General features: G+C 45.6%; 1 protein-coding gene across 1 annotated transcript in view; it reads right to left on the reverse strand.

The window, feature by feature from the left end:
* The window catches only part of Ncald (neurocalcin delta), a 396,699-nt gene that overhangs the window by 180,937 nt on the left and 189,554 nt on the right, over positions 1–26,208 (reverse strand). The window contains 1 exon segment of the mRNA XM_028857190.2: positions 8,545–8,594. The gene's annotated coding sequence lies outside the window, so the exon portion shown is untranslated.

The following is a 26,208-nucleotide window of genomic DNA, read 5'->3' on the forward strand; positions in this document are numbered from 1 at the left end:
TATCAGGCAGAGCATCCTCTGAACATGGATCCTGGGACCAGGCAACGGGGCGAGAAGGAGGAAGGGAAGGATGTGAATGGGGAGGGAGAGGAAGCAGTAATTTCACTTCCCACACACAGCTGGGGAGAAGGTACCAAGGGCTCCACTTGGAGGAGTCACACCTCCTTCGACCCTAGGCACCAGCCCACGTGAGATGCCCTATAATGAGACACACAACAGATACATTCAAGCATTCAAAATACTCGGATGTGCAAAGTTTCGCAGCTGGTCACAGGTTCATAATAGCTATGCGCCTCTTTCACGGGGGAGATGCTGCACCCTGCTGAGAGTCTGCAGGGTAGGCAGCTCCCCCGTCTTTCCAAACAGAGCATCTTAAAGACTCCTCTGGCAATTTTAACTGCACAATAATAGAAAACGCCCCAGGCAGAGTGTGAGAGACCAATTTTGTAAACAGCGGGATGGGAAGGTGTAAACAAGAATGGAAAGAAAACATCCACCCTTTAGAAAACGCTGCTTTTGACAAGGGAATGGGAATAAACTCAGTCACAAATGTCATGGAACAAAAGCTCAGAGCAGTGTTAAATCGCACACCAGGTGGCTGCCAGCATCCACCCCGATCTGCCAGCCCCTCCCTCTGGGCAGCAGGCTTCCTTTTACATCCTTCTAATTTTATATGCTCCCGTTGGGGAGTTCGCTTCTCTTTCCAAGCAACATGACCAGCATTTTCAGGGAGGCTGCAACTTTACCAAGTCTCATCTTCCTTTACTGACCCCAACAGCATTGATTTGGAGCATCGCAAGCCACGGCCGGCCACCTTCCTTTGCACCACACTTGCATGCAATAAAAATCTATTCATATACTCACACTGAGTCTTCATATAATTCTTCTTATAATCATTTGTGTTCTTAGAAAGATTCAGGATACTTTATCCTTTCAAACAAGCCTACTGTTGACTAAGTGTGTACTCTTTCCAGTGGCTAGAGGTAAAAAGAGTGAGCAGACACTGGCTTTGAAGACCACATAGACCACAGGAGAAGAGAGACTTGAAAACGCATGGTTTTGATCAAGGAGGAAGCACCTTTATCCTCAGCTACAGCAGTAAGATGCATGCTAAACAGACGTTTATAGGAGGCCATAATTTTGGACAAGGCATGTGTACTAAACAAACCTACACAGACTAGAACATAACAGAGTCATACATGCTAAGTATTATGTAAACAAACTGAAGCCTGAAATGTGTTAGGAGGAGGAGGAGGAAGAGAAGTAGAAAGAGGAGAAGGAAGAAGATGATGACGATGATTGATGATTAAAGTTATCTATAGCATCCAATTAGAAAAGGGCAATTTGTATGAGCAGGCATGATAAGGACACCCCTCTACTTCTACTTTATAAGATTAGTAAGAAGAGGAACTCTGGAGTGACCAAGCTGTCCTTTGCTTCTTACTTCTGCCTGCCCCCCCAAGCCTGCATAAGCGAACCCCCTCTGCTCACCCCACTGGAAACCTGTTTTATTTCACAGAGTGAAATGCTACCTGGCTCTAGAATCGTGAAGCTGTCAGACCTGCAAACTAAGCCGCTGTGATTTTGTCCTTGGCATGTCTCACTTGTGCCATGCCCCAATCCCCATCAGCTGCTTCCAAGAGTGGAGCAGGGGTGACAGAGATGCCCACGGCTGAAGAAGCACACGGGCCAACATTCATCGCTTCCCAGAAGGTGGAAAGAGCTGTTCGGTGACATCCTCCAGCCTCCGCCTCCATCGCTGCCTTGCTCAGGAGACCTGCTCTGGCCTCAACCTCCAGGCTGCCTCCCTCGGATTGATTACTGACGGAACTGTGCCCTGTGTGTTTGGTTGTACCAAGAAGGCGGTACCACGGACTCAGTGAATTCTATAGCGCCCTGGGGGTTGGGTGTTAGAGATGAAGATACACTAATCTCCAAACATCTCAGAAATTTGCGCAAGGACTCAGTCAGTGAGCAGGACAACTGAGGGTGGAAGCTGGGGGAGGCGGGGGACGGGACATGACGAGAAAGGCCTACAGTGCCGGTCAGCCCAGGCTTCGGGTAGCCCACTTTTTTTTTTTTTTTTTTTTTTTTGTGATATATATTTTTTATTTTACAATACCATTCAGTTCTACATATCAGCATGGGTTCCCCTATTCTCCCTCTCCCACGCCCTCCCCATACCCCCAGCCCACCCTCCATTCCCACCTCCTCCAGGACAAGTCCTCCCCCGAGGACTGTGATCAACTGGTAGACTCAGTCCAGGAGTCCAGTCCCTTCCTCCCAGACTAAGCCAAGTGTCCCTGCATAAGTTCCTGGTTTCAAACAGCCAATTCATGCAATGAGCACAGGACTTGGTCCCACTGCCTAGATGCCTCCCAAACTGATCAAGCCAATCAACTGTCTCACCTATTCAGAGGCCTGATCCAGCTGGGAGCCCTCAGCCTTTGGTTCATAGTTCATGTGTTTCCATTCATTTGGCTATTTTTTTTCAATATATATATAGCCTTTATGGATCTATGGTTGTGGTCTGATTGTTCATTTTATATCTAGAATCCACCAATGAGTGAGTACATACCATAACTGTCTTCTGGTTTGGGTTACCTCACTCAGGATGATTTTTTCTAGTTCATCCATTTTGCTTTATGCTTTCATTGTTTTTCTCTGCTGATATATTTTTGTTTAAATTTTTTTTATTTCTTAGTTGGTTTTTTTTTTTTTTTTGTTTTTGCTGTTTTTTTTGTATGTTCTTTGGTATTCCAGAGTGGGTAGCCACTTTCAGTTGGAACCCCCTTAAGGAGAAGATCCAGAGGCTGAGATGTAGAAGAGAGGCCTGCAAAGACAGGTGGGGGCTCCAGGGTGGGCAGAAAAGGAAGAGGGGAGGCCCCAGGGACAGGCGAGGGTGTCTGCTGGCCTAGCCCTGCTTGCACTCCTGAAACGGGAAAGGCTGTGCTGTACTCCAGTGTAAGGAACACAGCACATACACAAAGCAGCAGCAGAGGGGTGAGGACTGGGGACACCGAGTGCTGGGGACACCGAGTGCTGGGGACACCGTGTGTAGACTGTGCTGTTAAAGACAGCAACCTGCAGAGGCCCTGCTGTCCTTGGAGAGAAGCTGTCCCGGCAGCAGGCAATGCCTGGGAAAGATGGGGCGGGAAGTTCAGAATCTCTAAGTGACCCGAGCTTCGGGAAAGGAGAGGTCAGAGTTGGAGGAGGTGATGTCAGGTGTCCTGCAGACAGCGGTCTCCGGGGCAGTATCGGATAAAGAGGAATCATAAATGAGTTGGTGAAGGTCTGTCTTGCCTTATGATGTAAGCCTGCACTGCCTGACCCACTTGCTACTTGGGTACCCCCAAATGAGGAAATCCAACTTGGACTTGATCCCTGACAAGCAAAATGCCATCAGTGCACCCCAGAAACAAAAACCCGATGGCGGTGTATTGTAGAAGTATCACTAACACAACACCCCACCTCAAAGCAAACTCACCTCTTCCCACACACCTCTGATGACCCTGGCTTCACCCATCAGCTAAACTCAGCTGGCACTTCAGTAAGAGGGGAATGATCAGATTTATATGTCAACATGTGTCAAATGAACCTGAGGGAACTGTTAGGCAAGCCCAAGCTCCACCCAGTAAAGGAACAGATGGGAGAGTTTGAGTGGCACCACAGGTCAGGAGCTGAGGAAATTCTAGAACCTTCCACTGGAGGCAGCCTAAGGAAGACTCCTTCAGAGACAAATGCACCCCTGGGCCTCTGCTTGCGCTTGCCTCAGACAGGAAAGGTCACTTGCATTTACCTCCACTTATTGTCTATATGTTTTTAAAAGACACCTTTATTTAGCTCCTACAAAGTAAACAACCCCAAAGCAGGAAGAGAGGAAGCTCTGACCTTTTGGTGATAAATGAGTTATTTCACCAACAGCCACAGTCTATTAGGCTCTGTTGCTCTGAAAAAGAGTCTTTAAAGCCTTGGCATAGGAGAAACCAATACCTACAGCCCAAGGCTTACTGTGAGTGAGTGGGGAGATGGGGAGGAGACTTGGAAAGGAGAGGAGGAGGCAGGGAAACCACGAGGATCGAGGATCCGGTTCTCCTGCAAGTTTCCTCGCTGAATGACTTCCAGGTGGGTTTCTCTTTTGCCTCACCTCAGCCACTCCATCAAGGCCGCTGCAGATCTGAGTCCTAAAGAGCAAAGACTCTTGTTCGAGTCCCCTCATAGGCTCTTAGTGACCTCCTCAGAGACTCACTGCACAGCTACCCAAGCCCACTCACAGATGTTGGCAGAGTCCTGAGTTTATTTCCAGCCAAGCAGCTGCTGGCAGGTGACTTCTGATGCCTAAACACACAATAGGGTTTCTCAGTGATTTGGTTTTATACAGAGCCACCAGATCAAAGTGTGGAAACAAAAAACCAAGATGCCAAAGATGTAGGTGGTGGTTGCTGAAATTTATGGAACAACATGGTAACACCGGCATCTCTGTATGTGATGTTTTATGAGAAAAAGACTCAGAATTCATGATAAAGTGTCTGCAAAAATGAGTATCTGATGTATTTAAAATACACAGATACATGTAAAGCATGAGATATACAACTTTAATGGTATCATTCTATCAATTAATTATTAGTGGACAGAAAGTGACATGAAAGTATAAAAAAAACCCAAATTGCCTTAAAATGAATAACCATGAAAAACTGGCAATGCTAGTATATTATCTGAACTTTGATGAAGTGAGTTCTTAAAATTCATAAACACTGTTGCCATGGAGTCAAGAGCATATTTACGTGCAAATTTATGTGCTTAAAAAAAAAGACTAGTCAGAGAAATAGTGATACATTTAAAAACTATCTCCAAATATTTCTTCTGACTCTTTGATCTTCGTATAATCCCAGCTGTTATCTGATAACTTTGAGGGCCACTGTTAGTCTTTAATAACTCTCGGGTGGGGACAAACGCATTTGTTCACCTCCAGCGGAAATCCGCTTGAAAGCAAGCAACGAACACATCCCTTCCATCCTGCCTTATGTCACGTTGCTCTTCATGGTAGAAATCCCAACATCCATGAGATCCCGACACCCTACAACCCATGGCCTTTACACGTCATTCTCCTATCACAGTGTGCACACCCCTGAGCCATCCCCAGTGTGAACGGTGCCCGGGAAGGGCAGGCTTAGCCTGTCATCAACCTTTAGTCAGCTATGGCAGTGCCAACTGGAGGATATTTCCTCAGTTGCTATGTAAGACTCCAACTTAGAAGACGAGAGTGCCTTCCGCTGGCTTTGAGACAATAAGCTGTCATGTGGAGGCAGGGCTATGAAAGGTCACAGAGCATGGAGTGATAGGTAGTTCCTTGATGAGGATGGACCCAGGTGACAGCCACAAAGAAAATGAGACTCAGTATTTCAAGCTCAACTGAATTTGACAACTTCATGAGCTAAAAGAAAATCTTGAGCACTAATAACAGACCAGAGGAGCCAACACCTTGCTTTGAGAGACAGAAAGCAAACCTGGGCTAGCTGCCTCTGGATTCAATGCATGAAAACAGATTTAAGTCCTGGTTTGTGGTGATTTGTTATGTAGCCACAGACAACAAAGACACACGGGTTCTGTTATGATTTGGATCTGAAACGTCCCACATGCTCATGTTTGAACACTAGGCCCTCCCTGTGGCACTGTCTGAAGGCTGAGGAGTCTTTAGGAGGTGAGGCCTAGATGGCAGTTAGGACAATAGGGACAAGCCTTTGGAGGTGACACTTGTCCCTGGTCCCAGCTGGCTTTCTCTGCTTCGTGGTCTGCAGGTAAATACTGTTGCCTCACACTCCTCTACAGATGGAGCCATGTTGCCATGGTTTCCCTGCTGTGACAGACCATAATCTCTCTGTAGCATGAGCCAAAATTCCCTCCCTTCACTTTTTCTGTCATGTATTTGTCCACAGTGATGCAGAAGGAACTGATAGAATTCTAGTTCTCATTACACTCAAATGGTTACGGTTTGGCTTTGACAATTATTTTTGGTCCTTTTTTTTTCTAGTTGCTATTGCTATTTGTGTTTTTGTTTTCTATCAGGGACTCTTTATGTAGCCAGATGCAGAACTCTAGATCCTCCTGCCTCAGTCTCACAAGTACTGGGATTATAGACATGCACCACCACATCCAGCTTGTTCCTCCTCCCAAGGATGATAAAAAATACATGTACATAGCCCCTGTAACTTAAAAGCTCATTGATAAATATTCTTCTTTATATAGTAATTTTGAAACACAAAGTGATTTTTTGGGGGGTACTTAAAATTAGCAGGTGGGGTCTGGAGAGATGACTTGGTGGTCAAGAGTCCTCTTGCAGAGGACCAGAGGGTTCCTAGCACCCATGTTGGATGTCTCACAACTGCCTACGACTCCAGCTCTGGGGGCCCTTCTTCTAGCGCCTGTGGGTAACTGCACTCATATGTACAGACCATACACACATATACACACAAATAAAAATACTTTTAAATCGGAATGTAGGTCTCTAAACCAGTGTTTGTTTGCTGTTGTTTTGAGGGAGAGATTTATATTTAAAACAAAATTTTCTTCTCCAACATTTATAAGAATTTATAGGATCCTTATGAAGATGGGCAGAGAGAAACTGTGGACGGCAAGCTCAGCTTTCCAAATGTTTACATCTTCCATTAATAAGGGCATATGTCACAAGCAATAAACCATAAAGCATGACATATCTCATGATGACTGGCCTCCACACTTCCTTCCCCTTTTCGTAGCTTTATGTACTGCCCATGTTCTGGTTCCATCCCAGAGTCAACCTGGGATCTGATATGATGTTCAGTCATAATGGTGGTGTAGGCATCTGCCTGGGACAGTTTCTCATCCGTCACTTGATTTTAATTACATTGATGGTTTTGGAGAGTTCTGGCCAAACATTTAGAACAGACGAATGTTAGAATTTGTCTTACGTGTTCCTCACGATTAGAGTCAGGGAACTGGTAGAGAGGGAAATCACAAAGGCAAAGTGTCCTACTCACTACAGATCAAAGATGCCTCTTACTAACATAATGGGTCATCATGATGAGAACCTGGGTTCCCTGGCGGAGGCGAGGCAGGAGAGGGCTGGCCTGTCAGGGACAAAGCTCTGGTCTCAGTCCTCCAGAGCAGAAAACATCCTGTCTGAAGTAGGATTTGTGCGGCTGTGACATTTGTTTCACCCTTTCCGTTCTGCACTCTTTGGAGGAAAGTCACCCTGTGTAGCCTGTGCTTTGCCTCGTGTCTGTACATTTGCTGGGATTCTTCTGCTGGGGGTGGGGAGGTCCATCATTTATTATTTATCTACCCAGTCATTGATGTGAGTGCAGGTATGTATCGTTCACTTTTGATTATGGCTCGATGCTGTTTTATTATGTTGCTGAAATTGTCCTGGCTGTTGGGAGCTCTTGCAACTGGGTCCCACATTCGTGTGAGGGGGAGGGGTACTTTGTTTTGTTATTTTCTTTTTCATTGCTTCAGTTTCTGGCACTGTTGGACACTCTTACCTTGTATATTTCCTGCCCTCGTCTCAATCAACCCTTTTCCCAAGGAACCCCCACTTTTCATGCAGAACAGAACTGGAAAGCAGGGTCTGAGCACAGTGAGCTCATTGTCCTGGGGGTGTCAATGCTTCTAAAATAAACCAGTGCTTCAGTCTCCACATAGGACATACAGACGTTACTATGTTCATTGATTTCTGGATGTTAATAGCTCACACCCATAATATCGCAGCTCTCAATCTGAGCTCTATTTGATTTATCTCCGTCCATTTACTAACTCTATCAATCTTAAAGGGATGGCTTAGTGTCTCTCCTATTGGTAGAGACAAAGGAAGAGCAGTCAGTCCATTGTCAGCCTGGGCTCCATAGTGAGTCTGGAGCCAGCCTGAGCTGTGGAGTGAGAGACCTTGGCTTAAAAAACCAAACCCAGAAAACAACACGGTAAAGTAAAAATTTCACAAGCATTTTAAATGGCATTGTATCAGTCAGCAAGGCAGCACTATTAGACCCGTTGTGAGAGTGAGGACACCAAGCCACAGAGAGGAGCTGACATGTGTGTGGCCATTAAGTGGAAAGAACAAGGGATCCAGATGCAGGTTTGGCACACGCCCCACAACCCCACGTGGCCTCCTGGTAGGGGTCGGGGCAGGCCACTCACTGAGCCGCTCTCTCAACGGCTAAGTCACTTAACCCACCTATCACTCCTAAGACAGACATGTGCCCATTAAGTGCCAGGCTCTGCTAATTTATGCCTGGCACCCATCTGAAATGCCTCTTGGCCCATGAGCCAGCTTAACATGTCAGGGGACGTTGCTGCAGTGTGCCCCTGGAGATAATCTGAGCTCTGTTTAATTTATTAAGTCTATCAGTCTTAAAGGGATGGCTTGGGTCTCTCCTATACAGAAAACCCCGCTCTGTTTGCTGCTGTTCACTGATAAAATAGTTGAACAAAACGATTTTTGTGAAAGCCCTTCAACAAAGCCCAGGTTCCCACGCAGAGCTAAGAAGAGAATTCTGAATGTGCACTTACTGTGTGGCTGTGGCTTTCAGGTGGCTCCACGGGACCAGCGTTGAGGTGATCTGAAAGAAACATGCGACATAACAGAAGTGAGCGGAAGCATTTAAAGGAGGCGTCCTCCCTTGCTCAAGGGGAGCGCTGGAGCCTTGGCTTTGTGAGTCACAAATGCATCTGGGTAAAGGATGGCAGGTCAACAAAATCAGCTCCTCTAGAACAAAAGATGCAGGTCAATACTTGGAGTCGGGTTGACTTTTTGTTAACATTCACAGGTTTCTTGGAAGATGATAAAGCGCTGAAGAGAAAGGACACCTGGGAAGGTGGGTCCTCGTGGTCAGAGCTGCCTTCCACGTGCATAAACACGACTGTAAAGTGACACACTGAGCATTCACGATCCACAGTGCTGGGGAGATGCCTTAGCCAGTAAGGAGCTGGTCACACAGCATGACGACCCAAATTTCACCCTCAGAATCCACAAAAAAAGCCAGGCATGCTGGCATATACTTGTAAACCAGTGCTGGAGAGGCAGAGAAGGCAGATCCCTGGGGTTTGCTGAGACTAGCCTACCCCGCTACTAACTAGCCTTTCTGGGACTAGCTACAGACCAAATGGAAGACTCTAACTCAACAAGTACGTAAATGGCTCCTGAGGAACAACACCCAAGGTTTTCCTCTGGCCTCCACATGCACATGGTGTATCCATGCACACACACACCTGCACACACACACACACACACACACATGCACACACACACACCTGCACACACACACACACACACACACATATTAACTTTTGAAAACATCGTTAAGGAGTGGTAGATGATTCCGGCTAGAGCTCCTGTTAAGCCTGCATGGCTGGGCTCATCCCATGGTGGAAGCCAGTAACCAAGGGCAGAAAGCTGGTTAGATTCAGAAGTTACAGAACAAAGAAATGATCCAAGTGAGCAGCCTGAAAGAAGACGAACTCAGCAAGTCCGATGGGAAAGCGTGGATGTGGAAGATGGGGTCTGTGGTCCTATCACTAATGGACATGTCTGGTGTTTAAGCCCTCTCTTTAAAGAAAGAGCATTTTAGTACCTCTGGGGCCACCAGTCTAGACAACCTAATCGATCTCTATAAATATAATTTCAAAGCTATCAAGAGGGCCAAAGCCCTCTGGGAAGATCTGCTTTAAACATCCCAACTGACATCATTGAATTAATAAGCATCAATGCTACTTTTATTGGGGATAAAAACCCCAGGACTGTACAATTATTTGTCCTTCCTGATTTTTTCAAAAATTTAAACATCAGTTGTAATAATTCAACATGAAAAGGTAACTCAACTGACATGTTAGAAAAACATCACTACTAATATCGGTGTCTTTGAGGATTTGGTGACGTACCACTTGCTGCCACACGCATCTCAGTCAAGACATCAAGGACTCCCCTGAGTTTTGACAGAGAACTGAATACAGTTGAAACCCAACTGGAGCTTAGCAGAACAGTGAACCAGTTTATCACTTTGCCTACAGAAAAGCAGCCCAGATTTCAGTGGGGCAATGACTGAACCTCTGCGGGCCCCAGAAGTGACAGATATGACTTCATGTTCAGTTCAGGCATCTATTAATGCTGGTGTACAACGGACTCTGTGACTCTCTCACCTGCAGTCTATACAGTGAATAGACATCATTGAAAAGCTTTGGCTTAAAGAAAAGGGATCTTTGCAAGAACAATTTAGAACAGAAAAAAAAAATATGACTGGAAGTTTTTTATAGACTGTCCTTTAACTCAAAGTTAGTTTGGTGACATCTAAACACGTAACTTAGGAATGACATTCTAAAACTTTTCCATTGCTAGGATGTGGAAAGGGACAAAGTAAATCCGTAACATTTTATGCATTTTAAAATATGTGTGGTCAGCTCCATTTCAGACTTTAAGAATTAGTCAGGGGGGAGGGAGAACAGGCAAGGAGAGTGAGCAAGCTGAGCGGAGCCGCATTGTCTTCCCCAGCATCAGACCTGACAGCTTGCTAAGGACCGAGCTGGCTGGTAAGCTAGCAGCAGCACAGGCTGGGAGAATTCTCTTTCCTCTAAGCCTTTGCACAAGTTTCAGATCTACACACAGATGACTGCACACTGAGACACATTCTGTCTTACCATAGTCTACACACAGACCTCTGTACATGGACACATTCTGTCTTATTTCATTCAACTTGTAGGAAGACAAGTCTAAATAGTCAACAAGGCATAGATTGCACTCTTTACAAATAGTTGTTTTTATTAAAATAAAGACATAAAGAGGCCAGGAAGGTGGCACAGTGGGCACAGGAAACTGCTGCCAAGCCTGACGACCTGAATCAACCCCTGCCCCACATGGTGAAAGAGAACTAATCCATGTGGGCTATTCTATGACTTCCACGACTGTACACACACACACACACACACACACACACACACACACACACACACCAGTCCCTATAATTCTCTATCTATATTTACAGTCTTCTGAATATATGTGGAAGTTTCCCTGCTGTGGGATGATCTGTATGTCCTGTGGGAGCCCTTCTTGGGTTCTTTGTGGCGTTACCCAGCAGGTCCGTATAGAGGATGATTAGGACCATGGGCCTGAGTGCAGGTGTTTGAGATGGTCTGCACTTGGCTGTGCTGGGGGATGGTCTGTATGTCAAGTTGTTCTGATTGATCAATAAATAAAACCTGATCGGCTGTGGCTAGGCAGGAAGGATAGGCGGGACTAACAGAGAGGAGAAATAAAAGGACAGGAAGGCAGAAGGACTGGCTGCAGCCGCCGCCATGACCAGCAGCATGTGAAGACGCCGATAAGCCACCAGCCACGTGGCGAGGTATAGATTTATAGAAATGCGTTACTTTAAGATATAAGAACAGTTAACAAGAAGCCTGCCACGGCCATACAGTTTGTAAGCAATATAAGTCTTTGTGTTTACTTGGTTGGGTCTGAGCGGCTGTGGGACTGGCGGGTGACAGAGATTTGTCCTGACTGTGGGCAAGGCAGGAAGACTCTGGCTACATTTCCCCCCTGATTCAACAGTGCAGAGAGGTGGGGCCTTACAGAGAAGATTATATCATGAGGGCTTCTCCCTCCTAAGTGGACAAAAGACTCCTATACCAGAAGCCTCGCAAGGCACCCATCTCCCACCCCTGTCCCTTCTTCAAAGTGAGACTACAACACTCAAGGGCCAACGGTAGCCCACATCAGACACCAGAGTTTCCAGTTCCTGGATCTGAGCCTTCGCAGCCTCCAGAACTAAGAGAAACACATTTTTATTGTTTAGCACATGACGAAAAGGCTATGTTTGCATTAGCTACCTTGCCTATCATCATGACCCAACAGAGGTAACTTAGTGAGGAGGGGTTCACTTTGGCTCATAGCTTCAGGGAGTACAGTCTGCTGGCAGGGAAGGCGTGGGAGGCGGGGAGGCACGGGAGGCCTTGGAGGCCAGGGTGTCTCTGTCTGTGGTGGTGGAAGTATGAGATGCAGTTGCACATATCTTGACTGATCAGAAAGCAGAAAGCTCAGGCCACTCCCAGAAGAGTTACCACCTTCAAGGGCCACTCACAGCAAGCCACTTATGCTGGTGGACCACAGTCCCAAAGGTCCCATGACCTCCCCAAAGAGTGCCAGCAGTGTGCACCAAGTTTTCAAACACGTGTCTGGGGCCAGGAGAGACAATTTACATTTAAATCATTCTGCTATGTGCCTTCCTAATTTATATCATGACTCTGGAAGGCAGGAGGAAGAAGAAGGAAAAATACAGGAAGTCAGAGGTCTTGAACATTCGTTAGCAGGGGGTTGATCTTGGAGCAGAGAGAAAGACCACTAGCTGTGGACACAGAGGAATATATGTCATCATCCTAAATCTATTTACAGTTGGCTTCAACTTTTCCTTTAAGAGCTCTACTGGGAAGTTTAAGGTTTATGAAGAAACAAATAAATGTTGCTGGTTAAATTTACTTCATCAGCATGGAGTAAACTCTTTTATGATAGTAATAATGCTGAAGATACTTTTTGATACTTTTAAGATGCCTTTTCCCATTTGAATATGCAAATTTCCAAGGTGATTAGCTCCTGAAGCTGCAAACATCTGGATCAAACACCACTTTAAACAGTTTTAAACATTATGAGAAGATACTGTGTAGCAGTAGCAGTACTGAGGCACTGTTTCTAAGCCCGGTCAGCCATGCTGTCTGTTCACGCTGATGGGAACAGGAATCATTTCTGGTCTGTCAGATTTTGTATACAATTTTTCATCCAAAATCTGGCACTTTCATAGAGCAATACCTTTTTAAATGTTCTCATAAACAGCTCATCATGCTTTACATTTTATTTTCATGTGATTTAAAGTATGTTTGATAATTCGTGCTTCCAATTCAACCCCAGTTTTCCTCAGGAAGTGGGAAAAGCTTAATATTTATTCATCTGGAAAAAATGTCCCATGGCCCAAACACAATTAAACAGAAAACAGATGATATTCATCTTCCCAGGGGCATTTAGCATAAGCTAAATATACTCACAACACAGCTGACCATCTCAGACACAGCCACCGGAACCAAAGCTGTGTCAAGGACAGCCCTGTCATTGCAGAGCCACACATCCTGCAAGGCGGGGACCACATCTGAGCATCACACTTTCTAGAAGCATCGAGTAACTGTTTTCAAATTTTCTTTCATTTCAACTAAAAGTGGCTGTAGAGGGGGCAGCACAGGGCACATGTGCCATGCACACATGGCGAGGGCAGAGGACGACTTCCAGAGTCGCTTCTTTTTCGCGTGTGGGTACTAGGGATTGACCTCAGGCTGTCAGATCCGTGCAGAAGACGCTTCTACCCACAGAGACGATGCACCAGCACATAAAACTATTTTAAAGCATTTCCTCATCTCACTTTCTACTTTTAGCCCGAGTCCATAGAAAAGGATTAATCTGGCTCTTTCAAATTTAGTAAACATGAGCATTAACTATAGATAGAGTGGATTTAATAGGATTCTAACTTGCCTTTTAAAAACCATTTCTGGGCCTGCAAATGTAGCTCGGTGATCAAGCACGCGCTGAGCACGCGCAAAGGCTTTACTCTCCATTACAAACAAAGCCAAACAAGCCCCTGGCAGTGCCATTGCTACCGTTTTACCTGGGCTAGGTCACTATGATGTCATCATCCTGTGACTCAAGTCACAGGCATGGCTACTTTTCTTAGTTGTATCCTATAGTTGGTCTAAAATCCAGAAAGTATGTATATAAAAAAAAAGTTTAAAGATGGACACAGAGAACCCAGCCTGACTCCAGAGAACAGAGATTGGCTGCATGGGATGAAACACATGTCTTCTTTAGACAACCAGGATGCTCCAAAATGTCACAGAGGACACAGAGGGCAGGTACAGTGCTCTCCTCTGTCCAGGCCACCTGCAGCGGGCCTCTGGGAGGGCCTGGCTGACCCAATCAAGGAAAAGTACAATCACCCAGTGGTCAGACCACAAGGGCATCTTATCTAGGAAACACTGAAGTGCTCACTCCTGAGGAGAGAAACCAGCTCATCCTTTCCAACAGACAAATGAAGTCGTCAAGAGGATAGGTGGGAGACAGACTCAAACAGGGCAACTCCCTTCTCTGTCTTAGGGCTTTCCCGTTAGCATTTGACTGTTAGCCCGCCACCACACAGTGCTGTATATTTATTGTTTGGTTGTCTGCCTCTCCTCCTTGGGAAGGAAGTCTTTGAAGGCATAAGAATTTCTTTGGTTCATTGATGTAAGCTGACAATGGCTAAGAGTCCCATCAACACGTGTTGACGAAATGAATGTGTGAGTGAGTCAACAGTGTAGAAGCCACTTGAAAGAAAACCCCTTGGAAAGACAGAGGGAAGGATGCTGGGTTACAATAGAAAGCCGTTAAATGTGAACAGGGAAGAAGCTGGAAACGAATCAAGTCTGTGTGAGGTCCTGGGGACTGTGGGGATTTTGTCTAGTCAGCATCTGAGCCTTCTAGAACTGTCTTTGCTGGGTCCCCATGGCTCTGGAAGGACAAGCAGCCCCATGCTCCTCTCTCCACCATGGATGGGCCCAAAATCAAGCCATATATGATCTCTCCAGACATTTAATCTATATCTAACAATGGTACAGGGAGCTGGGCCCCCAGTCACGGCAGTACCTCAGAAAGATGGTTCATGCCTCACACCTCTTCCTTCCCAAGGCCTATTTATTCAGCTGCTAACATTCTGATGTCCTCCCCATAGCTTCTGGTTTTCAAAAATGATTCCAGCTTCTCAGCACATCTCTGTGGACATGGTGTATATTTCTATGCCTACAGGGGGTGATTAAAAGGAAATTAAATGTGTTTTTGAAAGGCCTTGCAATGATGAATTAGTATTGAATACTAACTACTCACAAGTATTGAACCAAACCCCTTATTTGAGTTGCCCAACTTACTCTTTGGAAGCATCCCTAAGTAGTGATGATTCCTAGTGTTAAAATAAAAAGATTTTAAAAAGTCCATGCATCCAGACTGGCACACAGCACATTGCAGAGCCAGAATTTGTCTCCACAGGCCAGAGGCTCAGCAGCCGATCTTCTCACTTTGGTTCACAAGAACTCCTGGGCATCCGAGTCTCAGCATGAGGAAGTGGAAATGCCACTGGTAGCCAAGCTAGGTAGAGCTGAGGTTTGGATATTGTGGTGGTGGGTCTCTCTGGGGAGTGGGTGGAATTGAGGTAAACACACTAGTTTCCACAGTCCTTCTCTTTCCAAACTCTGAATTGCGTTGTTGACCATGGAAGAGAAGGAGTGTAACTCTCCTGAGTAGTGCTAAGATGGGGCACAGAGCAGCTGGGTCCAAGCCAATGGCTTCAAAGCTTCTCTTTGCCCGATGGACCCAGACCTTTCTCTTTTGTTCCAAGGACTTCTGATTTGTAGACCTCATCACAGAAGTGACCATGACACATGGCCCTCACTCTGCCACTCTCTGTGACATAGGCTTGCTTGTCCCCTACCTTATAGTCCCTTTTCGCCAATTGAAGCATCTTACTCATTACTAGCCACTTAGAAAACAATGTGGACATCTGACTATGCCAAGCAACAGGAGTGCACAGCCAAGAAGATGAGTAGAAGCCCTCTTCTCATGGAACATAAAATCTAGATAGAGAAACAGAGGTCTTAATGGAATACATGTAGGAGGCCCTAAAACCAACCCCCAGATCCACGTATGCATGTACAAGTGTGCAGTGTCCTGAGGTGAGGATGAGAAATCAGGTCTGAGGTGGAGTGTGATGCAGAAGAATCTACGGAGGAGGAGGGGCTCTGAGGAAGTGTCTTCTAACTTGAGAAGGGAGGGGGAGAGCTTAGCCAATGGGTAGAGGACAGCGGTGTCGCAGCAGGAGCAGCTCCCAGAGAGGGCCACAGACGGAAAGGCCTGTCCATTCCCCTTAGTCATCACCACCAAATACCACTGCAGGGGGAAGTTCTCACCGTGGCACGTGGCTGCAGAGGTCACTATTGCTCGGCTCCATGTTCATAGGCAGACTATTGTGATGACAGGCACATTTGGTAATACAGGAACTTCTCCACCTCAAAGTAGACAGGATGTAGAGAAAGAGAAAGAAAGAAAGAGGCCAGGGGGAAAAGACCTCCAAGGACCTGCCTCCAGTGACCTACTTTCTCTAGCAAGGCCCCAAGCCCACAAGTTTCCACAATCTCCCAAAATAGTGCTACTGGCTGGGAACCAGCTATTCAGCATGAGCCTGGGAGGGGGCCTTTAATACTCCAACTGTAACAGCATGGGGCTGCTTGACAAGAGGTCTGACAAGTTTGGGAGGGAAGGCAGGAGCTGAGGCTGACTGAGTGGGCAGGCTTGTTTGGAGTTTAGACTGTGTTCTGAGTGCAGTCTATTCTCCTGTGACTCCCAGAAGAAAACATGTTAGAGAAGGCAGAGCTAAAAATAACAGGAAAGCAATGGTTTTAAGGCAGATGTTCCTGTCTATGTCATGCCTAAATGGCCGTGAAACGCCCTGCCGCTTGCACCATTGCCGTTCCATCTGGGCTGTATTTCGAATGATAAGCTGGATTCTGACGGGAAGGTAGTCTTACAAAGCCCTCCCAGAGCTTCTCCTCCTCAAAGCCTTTGGAGAAGTGAATGAATCTGTGGACAACCTCTCACAAATCCTGTGCCATTGAAATTCGGGCCTTCATCTTGTCTTAGATGAGGGGAATGAGTCTCGGAGGGACCCTACAGCTTGTTGGAGTAAATATGATGTAGGGTTGTTAAACTCCCTGGCTGGGTCTTAGCCATTGTCTTGGTTGCTTGTCTAGTGCTGTACTAAGACACCAAGGCATCTCATAGAATCAAGAGAGTCCATAATGGCAGAGCAGAGGACCGGCTGAGGGCTTCTATCTTGATCTATAACCACATGGCAAAGAGAGGAAGGCACACTGGAATGCTCAAGTCTTGAAATCTCAAAGCCCAGCCGTCATCACACAGCCCCTCCAACAAGCCTACACCTCCTACTCCTTCCCAAACAGTTCCACCAACCAGAAACAACCAGTCAAATACGGGAGCCTGTGGCAGTTGTCCTCATTCAAACCATCAGAGCCATTAAGCTATACTTACCCCAAATTCTAGGAATGTAGAGGTCATGGGCGACCTTGAAGAAAGAACTTGATGGAGTAATAGGGTAAAACTGAGAAAAGTGAGGTCCAGTAGAAGAGGAGGAGACAATGGGACTGGGCAACTTTTTGTCAGGAATGGGCTGTGCAGGACTACTGTTTATAGGATGGAGACTCCAAAGATGGAAGACAACGTAGAATGCACATAGATGAGAATTGACTAAGAGAAGAAAATCAGTGAAGGAAGATCACTGGGGCAGAGTGGAGGCGCCAAGTCCTGGCAAGAAAGGATGTGGGATGCTGGTTCATAGTCAAGGCAGAAGCTACCATCCCAGTCTAGACATTAGGGCTGCTTAGGGACCAAAGCAGAGGAAGCAACAGGAAACAAAACGGGTGGCATCGTAGTTGTGAGGCTGAGCCCTGAGCATTGGTACATTTTGTTTTGTAATTTGCTACACTCGCAGTAGATTTCCATGTACGACCAAGGTGGGATTTCATTAAAATTCTACAAGGATGTACTTTGGGGGGCTCTGATTAACATGTAGCCAATAAATCCAAGTCTCTTGCACACTGCATGCTGTGGGACCCTGCCTTGTTCTAGTTGGCTATTACATTCAATCTGAGAAAAAAGAGCTTTAGAATCTAAATGTAGGCATTTCAATTTTGCCTTTCATTAATCTACTCTTCTTGCCTTGGAGTTGAGAGCATTTGAAATTTCGCTTCATGACATTAGATATATCTTCCAATTTCTGCCATCAATAGACAAGATTCACATACTTTCTATCTTCTTCGAAATGACAAATTGTTAACGAATCTAACTAAATGGAACCTAACATTCTCCTAGTGACCTCTTTTTGACCATCCAGTAACCTTCAATTCACACGGTACCACTAGCTAAGAATTGTATGCTCTCTTATTTATCATACCACAAATGTTTAAAGATCATCCACTACAGCCTAGGTCTAATGGGGCTGCACATGCTATCAAGACTGGCATGGTACCTGTACTTCTGGAGCTTGTATTTTTGTGAGATAAATTATTAAATTATTAAAACATAAACAAAGAAATCAGCAAAAACATCTATGTGTGTGATCATTTTGATAAAGTAAACATTGCTGTGGTAGAGGACACTGGGAACATAACTGGAGAACTGGGGGTATCCACCAGCCCCCAATTGTCAGTTGTCCACAGGGACATTATAAAAGACAAGATGTTTCTGAAAACCCCAGATCCTTAGCCTTTGTATCCTCCATATTGAACCTGACTTGGAAGGATTTTTCTTTACAAATCCTCACTGCTTCTGAACCTTTCCAAAAATTGCCCATAATAAGCTACAAATCCTCACTGCTTCTGAACCTTTCCAAAAATTGCCCATAATAAGCTATCTGCTCAGTAGTTCATTCTAGGTTCTTTTTTTCAGTCATCCACCACAATTTGATTACTAGACATGTGGCATATTAGACCCCTGCCAACAAGGAGAAATGGCTGCTATTTATGTTTTATGTGTATGGACACGCAGTATAGCATATGAACATAATAATGTATTCCAAGATTTATGTTAAATACTTTGTGTGGTACTACACTTAGCCTTTGTGATTCTCTCATCCCACCTCAGAGATCGAGAAACTATCTCTTAGAGATGCTCTTTGTCTCCATGTTTACATCAGGCTTTGCAGAAGCTGTGGAGATTTGAATCCAGCAGTCTGATTCAGAGCCACAACTCTCAATAACCATGTTCTACAGCATCTAGGAACCATCTTATTCTTAAAGACAGCATCATGTTTAAGTCTTATAGAAATGAATGGTAATGTTCAGACAAAATATGGGTCGAGCTAAGCTGGCAAACAGCACAGCCCAGCTCAGGCTTCTCTCTCTGTCTGTTCATGAGCAGCCGAGATTATCAGCAGCAATTTGAGCTGGCACTAAAAACATGCTCCAAGTAACTGTACATATGACATGGAAACAACGATGACGATGACCTGTGGTGCATCCTCAAGCCTGAAGCTAAGGTCAGACCTTCAACCTGTGCCAGGCACAGGGATATGACCTCAGGTTGTCACCTGGTGACCATCAGCATCTTCCTGGTGTCGCTGCAGGGCTGGGTCAGCCCTGTATTTGTTACTGCAAGTCAAACAATTAAATGTTGCCTCATCCAGCATACGGAATGCACTAGGCAATAGATGCCATTATTAGACAGTCTGTTAAATCTGTACTGTCAGTGTTTGGTTCCCACGAGATGGAGAGAGAAAGCACAATTTCCCTGTGATGTAGAAAGCAAGATTTACCTCTGTACCTTGAAAGTGGGAAGAAAACAATATTTCATCTGAGTAATTAGGTGTCAGGTCATCGGTGGCTGTCAATAAATGTTCAATGAGTTCAACGAAGAGACAAGGAATGGCAGCAACCGTATCAATCACAGATGTGAAGGAAATGTCCTGACAGTTCCGGGGGCCAGAGGACAGCATTTCCCGGTATTTAATGATGCAGGGTTTCCAGAATGACTCCAGGTCTTTGAAAGGAGAGCACATCGAGGTTGATGGGCTGTCTGGAGTGCGGTTTTAATGAGGCACGCCTCCCTAAATCACACAGGAACTAATTGCACAGGAACCAGCCGAAAGCACTGCTAAGTAGCTTGTCTCCGCAGCTCTTTCAATGACTTAATGATTGTTTTTAATTAATTCTCTCTCTTTATTTGCAAATTGGAGTTTAAAGGCTTTACTCAGCATTCCTCTCATCTCCATTCTGGTTGAGAAGAGTTTGCCCGGCTAATCCTTTCTTCTCAGAAAAAGAAAAAAAAAAAAACCCAAAAAAAACCAACACAGAAACCTCTGTTCAACCCTATGCAAACAGCTGCAAGCCCTGATTTAATTAATGAGGTTTATCATCATCAACGCCGTGTACTCATCAGCGTGCACACAGCACACAGTGCCCTGACGAGCCTGGAAGCCGGCTGGCATGGCAGTGTCTGCCACTTGCTGCTGTCCTTGGGTCCTTAGGACAACTCCAGAGGCAGCTGAATGCCTCTAATTAAATAATGGCCTTCAAACTGGATGGAAGTCACAGTGTGATTTCAGGTCAGTCTTGCTTTAAAGCTCCTGGGTGCTTTGCCCATAACATTACTTAAAAATAAAACAAACAAAAAGATTGTCCACAATGCCACTCAATACAGAAAAGCAGCTTTTAGGAGAGAGGTCTTCATGTTCATTTGCTCCTTTTTTTTTTTTTTTTTTTTTTTTTAAGCACTAAATGTTCTTTTCAAGGTTGAAGTTGTGCTTTTTGAACATGCATCCACATTCTGAGCAGAGCAAACTTTTCCCATTTTCTTTTTTTATTTTTATTTAATGCTGAATGCCGTTTATTGAAGGAGGGGGGAGGTCTTAAATACAGGCTTACAGCACAATGGGAGAACCCTGGAGGGCAGAAGTTCACAAATACTTTCAGAAAAGTAGTTATTGAGGCCAAGATGTAAGCAAAATTGGTTGTCTTAGGTGGCAATAGAAGGGTCCCATTAGATCATTAGAGCTTTCTAACAAGACAAGAAAAGCCCTCAAAGAAACATGGAAAGGGAGTGAATGCCTGTGAGGGATACATAGCCACCCCATCCCACCTGAGGACTACCAGTCACTGTGACAAAGTCTGGGCTGTGCTAGATGACCATGACACATTCCTACCATGTAATAATGCAAATAATTCAGATGCAGTTATCCCGCAGAGCACTGGCTGTGGGGATGGGACGGAACCCCAGCACCTGTTCACCTTCCGAGCTACAGCTTTTCTCTCCCGCTGGGACTGTGCACACAGCAGACAGCCAGAGGGCAAGCTGATTCCAGTGAATGTGACTGGGAACCACAGACAGTCCAAACGCAGGTCAGGGACAGCACAGCAAATGCACAGAGCAGAACCCAGTCAGGGGCTGAGGAAAACTACACACAACTGAATGGTTTATGAGCAGAATTTACATCGCATAGAACAGCCAGCCAGTCTGCTGTCTCTGAAGTGAATAAAGCAACTGGGCGGAGCCTGAGGCTTCCAAACAGGATGCTGAGCTGAGAGGAACTGGAGCAGGAATCTTAAAAGGTCCTATTAATAAAAACAAACCCGGAGCCAGTATTGGGGTGAACGCTGAAAGATCAGAGACACAGACATAAGCCACAGCTAACCTCACCTTGCCAGCTTCTCAATCGATCTTGTTTCCTCAGAGTGGAAGCCTTTGAGTCCTCATCTGAATGGATCTCCCTGAACTGCTGCTGAAAGCCTAAAAGCTTAACCAGCCCTAGTTCCTGGTCCTCACGCCTTATATACCTTTCTGCTTCCCACCATCACTTCCTGGGATTAAAGGCATGTGTCACCACGCCTGGCTGTTTCCAGTGTGGCTTTGGACTCAAAGAGATCCAGACAGATCTCTGCCTTCGTAATGCTATGATTAAAGGTGTGAGTGCCACCATTTTCTGGCCTCTATCTCTGTCTAGTGGCTGTTCTGTTCTCTGACCCCAGATAAGTTTATTAAGATGCACTACATTTTGGGGGACACAATATCACCATAAAGAACAAACACAGATGCTATAAAAATATTTTAGGTGAAACTTAAAAGGCAAGTTTACAAATTATTTTTTTTTCAAGAAAATAAATTTCAACTTCTCACCAAGGAAAGGATTCAATATACTTAGGATTTTCATATATCAAATAATAAGAAGAAATGAAATAAAGAAATTCCACTGAAGACATTTTCTCCTGTAGGTTAGACTCTAACACACTTTAAGCCTCAAGAGTAGGCTGTGCGTCTCACTCATCAGAAGTCTAACAGAACACCCATCCATTCACTGTCTACATAAACTAGCGCTTCTCAAATTTTTGACACAAAATATAAACTTGTGAGCCAGGTTCCAGAAATAACTGTGTGTTCTCCCAACTAATATGACAGACAAGGGTCCACCCCGGGGACTCTGTGGTGTGCCTGTCACGGGTAAGCACCTGCACTGATACTTATGAGGGAGCAGGATGACAGGTAACACTGAGAAATCTCACCCCCGCTGAGGCAGTTCCTGAACTAAGTCATCATGTGTGTCTGCTCTGTACAGTCATTAAAATTTCCCAAGCACCGGCCAAATGGCTTAATGGAGGAAAAAGGCAGGTCTCATGCAAGGAAAACCTAAAGCCGGAAGTGGTAAATTGATATTTCTCTTCTTTTCTTCTGCTCCCAAACACCTGGGTTTTAATTTTTTTTTTTTCTAGTGAAGGAATCTAGTCAGACTCTACTCAGATGAGTCATGTTTTGGATGAAGTGTCTTTCAAAGCAATAGTTCTTCATGGTAGGTAAAATTTCATTTTCGATCGTGGGTATGAAACTGGCATTTGAAACCAGGCAAACATTTTACAGAAAGTGGTGTGAAAGGGAGGGGTCCTGAGTCTCGTTTGGCATCGGTCTTCTCAAGTGCTGCAAGTGGCTTCTAGATAAGAGGGTCACATGCGCCCTCACTGCCCGCTCACGTTCCCAGCCACACGTGGGAAACCGTATGGGCCAGTGAGGAGAGGCAGGGGCCCCCACACCAGGAGTCTCAGAGGCAGGGGCCCCCACACCAGGAGTCTCAGAGGCAGGGGCTCCCACATCAGAAGTCTCAGAGGCAGGGGCCCCCACACCAGGAGTCTCAGAGGCAGGGGCCCCCACACCAGAAGTCTCAGAGGCAGGGGCCCCCACACCAGGAGTCTCAGAGGCAGGGGCCCCCACACCAGGAGTCTCAGAGGCAAGGGCCCCCACACCAGAAGTCTCAACCCACCTGCTACAGACCTCTCACTGCAAGTTAACCGGCAACATCTTGAGATTCCAGATCCTGCTGTGCCATGGCTGTTTTTCATTTGAACCATTCTCAGACAATGAATTCCCTACTCTTGCCTGTAGGTTTCAGAAAAGAAAACAGAATCCACACAATGACAACACAGGTAGGAAACGCTGTCAGCAAGCAGTATGATCAAAGTATGGTGGGAATCCAGGGGGGCTGCAGCCCCCTCCCCCAGTCCGTTGGAGAAAATGACAAATGCAGCCTAATGAGGTGGGGGTGGGGCTGTAACTTGGTGGCAGATAACTTGCCTTAAACTCACAGACATCAGATTTGGTCCCTAGCACTCTACAGAGACGTGCTGCAACATAACAACTTCAACAGTCTTTAGCTTAGAGGGCTGACTTTGGGGCAGGCATGATTCCAAATGCTTTTCACATTTTACCTAATGGAATCCCTACAAACCAATGCGAGATTATAATAATAAAAAGTAACATTCATTAAAGGTACAACTCTAAGGACTTTATCTTCAACTCATTTAATCCCCACACCAAGTCTCTCTCTCTCTCTCTCTCTCTCTCTCTCTCTCTATATATATATATATATATATATATATATATATATATATATGTGTGTGTGTGTGTGTGTGTGTGTGTGTGTGTGTGTGTGTATGTGTGTGTATTATCATCTATATTATATACAGATGGTGAAACTGAGGCAGCAAGAGCATTAATTTTCAGTAGGTCATACAATTGGTAGGGATGGCTAAGCAGTCCTTTGAAATCAGGCATGCTGGTGGCAATACCCAAATGCTTCATCACGGCAATATGTATAGTCTCCTCTGCATCTGGCTTCCCCTGACACTGTTCTATATTTACAGACAAGAAAGTTCTGCAGGGGCCAGAGAGACAGCTTGCAGGTTAGGAGCACCCGCGCTCTTCCAGAGGACCCTGCCCTCGATGGTAAGGGTGGGGGATGAAGGCAAGAAGAGAGGAGGCAGGGGCTAAGATGGGGAAAGGAACAGTTGATGAAAGTGTATGCAAATAGTCTTCTAATGGTAAATCCTGACACAGTTCATAGGCATGTTGGAATGAGATAGATAGGAGGAAACAGACCCCTAGATAACTTCCTGGATAACTTCCAACTTCCTGTTGGAAAGCTGGACCTGCTATTGGCCACAGGGTTCATCTGTAAGATGAAGCGACTTCATGTGGATACAGAAGAGACTAAGCCACAGTGAATGAGGAGCAAAGTGTGGAACACACTTGTTTAGAAAAAGCACCCGGGCTAAGACTGTGAAGGCCGCTCCCTCCAACAGTGTGTCTTCTGCTGCTGACCATGGACGATGCTCGGTTTGGATAATTATGCACTTGGGCATCGAGTTTTAAGGTCATGGAGAATGAGTGCACCTCCTGATTGCAAGGTTTTCTAAGTGACCAGCGACTCTTCTGCCAAGCAAGGGTGCTTGAAGAGTTGGGAATCCAAGCTAAGAGGGGCAGCTGGCACCTCCTGCCCCCTTCAGCAGCAGGCCTGGGGCTGAGAAGAAAGCTCCTGAGTAGTTTTTATCTGAGGAGTTGGAGGTGTTTTTAACCTACCCAGGCAAAGACAATAAGCGTTTGGATCAACTCCCCTGGGAACCAAGAGGAGAGGCCAGTGTTGGACACATGGGTGCTCCCCTCTTCCTGAAACATGGTACATTTAGAGCCCCCGAACTGCTTCCATCTCTCTGACCACTGTCTCCTCTGCATCTGGCTTCCGGGGATACAATCAGAGCTAACAACCATGTGCGCTTCTGAAATGGGAGGATGAGCATCCACCTCTACTTTCTCTGGTTTCCCAATGTCCTGACTAAAACAAAATTGTTTCTCCTTTGTCTTCTCGCTTGGTGATCTGACCTACTAGAGACAAAAAGCATTGAATTTTGGGGGGTCTTATTTGGGTAATTTATAGCTTTTGATGTTTTTATGTAACATTCAATATTCAATAAATAAATAGAGTTTTGTTGTGTGCCAGACGTTTTGTTAGTTTCAAGGAGTAATGAGCTGGACCCACATGGAGCCTGGCCTTAAGGGGTTCACAATGTAGCCACAGAGACAGACAATTAACTAGCAATTGCAACAAATTATGGTAAGTGTTACATAGGGTGATCAAAGGCACTTCGGCTCCAAAGTCAAGGAAAGCTTCCCAGGGGGGGAAATCTCTTTGAATGAATATCTAAAGAAGGCAAAGATCTGGATGTGAGAAGCTAGTGCGTGAGGGATAAGGCCTGTTCTCAGGACAAGCCATACAAGCTTTCTCCAAAAGTGATATGCAAAGGCTTTAGGGGGAAAGGCTATGCTAAAAGAAGTTCACTCTGGCTGGAGAAAAAGGATGGAAGAAAAAGCTGGAAGGCAGTTCCCACCAGCCTTGGGAGCCAGGGTAGGAAGGTGACTTTATTTGAAGGTCACCAGGAAGCCTCAAAGGGTTCTAAGCACGAGGGTTCATGGTTAGTTTCATGTTGTGTTTAGGTCTTGTTTACAGTAATGTGAGGTAGGGAGCAGAGGGCTGCAAGACTGGAGAATAATATAACCCAGCTAAGTGGTGATCCTGATCTAGGCTAGGATGTTGAATCAAGATAAACACATAGGCAATGTGGAGCGATTTAGGGAGGGTGGAAGGACATTCTGATGAGCTTCATGGATATAGAGATGAATAAGGACACTGAAAGCTGTTCTCATGTGAAATCTACCCATAGAAAGAGCAGACATAGTGAGCAAGAAGAAGCATCATTAGTAAACATGACGTACAAGGACTTGAAAGTGGCTTAAGGTCCTCAAATAAAGACAATATGCAGTTGGGTCAACCTCTCTGGGAACCAAGAGAGAGGCCTGGGTTGGACAGAAGTCTGGAATGTGTTAGCAGATAGATGGTGGTGTGGCTTGGATGGGAGCTGTCCCCAGAGGCTTCTGTGTGTGAACATGTGGTCCACAGCTGGTAGTGCTGTTTTGGAAGGTTCTAGAATCTTTGGGAGGTGGAGCCCTGCTGGAGAAAGTAGATCACTAGGGGAGGGCCTTTCATAGCCCAGCTCCACTTCCTGTCTGCACTGTGCTTCCAGACTGCGGACACCACCTGACCAGGTACCTCATACTCCCACAGCTCCTTGTCAGGTGTTGGTGGCCACAGCAACAAGCAAAGTGACTAATACAGATGACAGTTAAAGCCACAGACACAGAGCATGTGCGCAGGAGGGAAAGACCCCTGGCATGCAGTGACCCTCTGAGGAAGAAGTCTAGCAAGGCGTGTCAGGAGAGGATGGCAGTGTGCA

This window comes from Peromyscus leucopus, chromosome 20, assembly GCF_004664715.2.
Source record: "Peromyscus leucopus breed LL Stock chromosome 20, UCI_PerLeu_2.1, whole genome shotgun sequence".
Taxonomy (NCBI): domain Eukaryota; kingdom Metazoa; phylum Chordata; class Mammalia; order Rodentia; family Cricetidae; genus Peromyscus; species Peromyscus leucopus.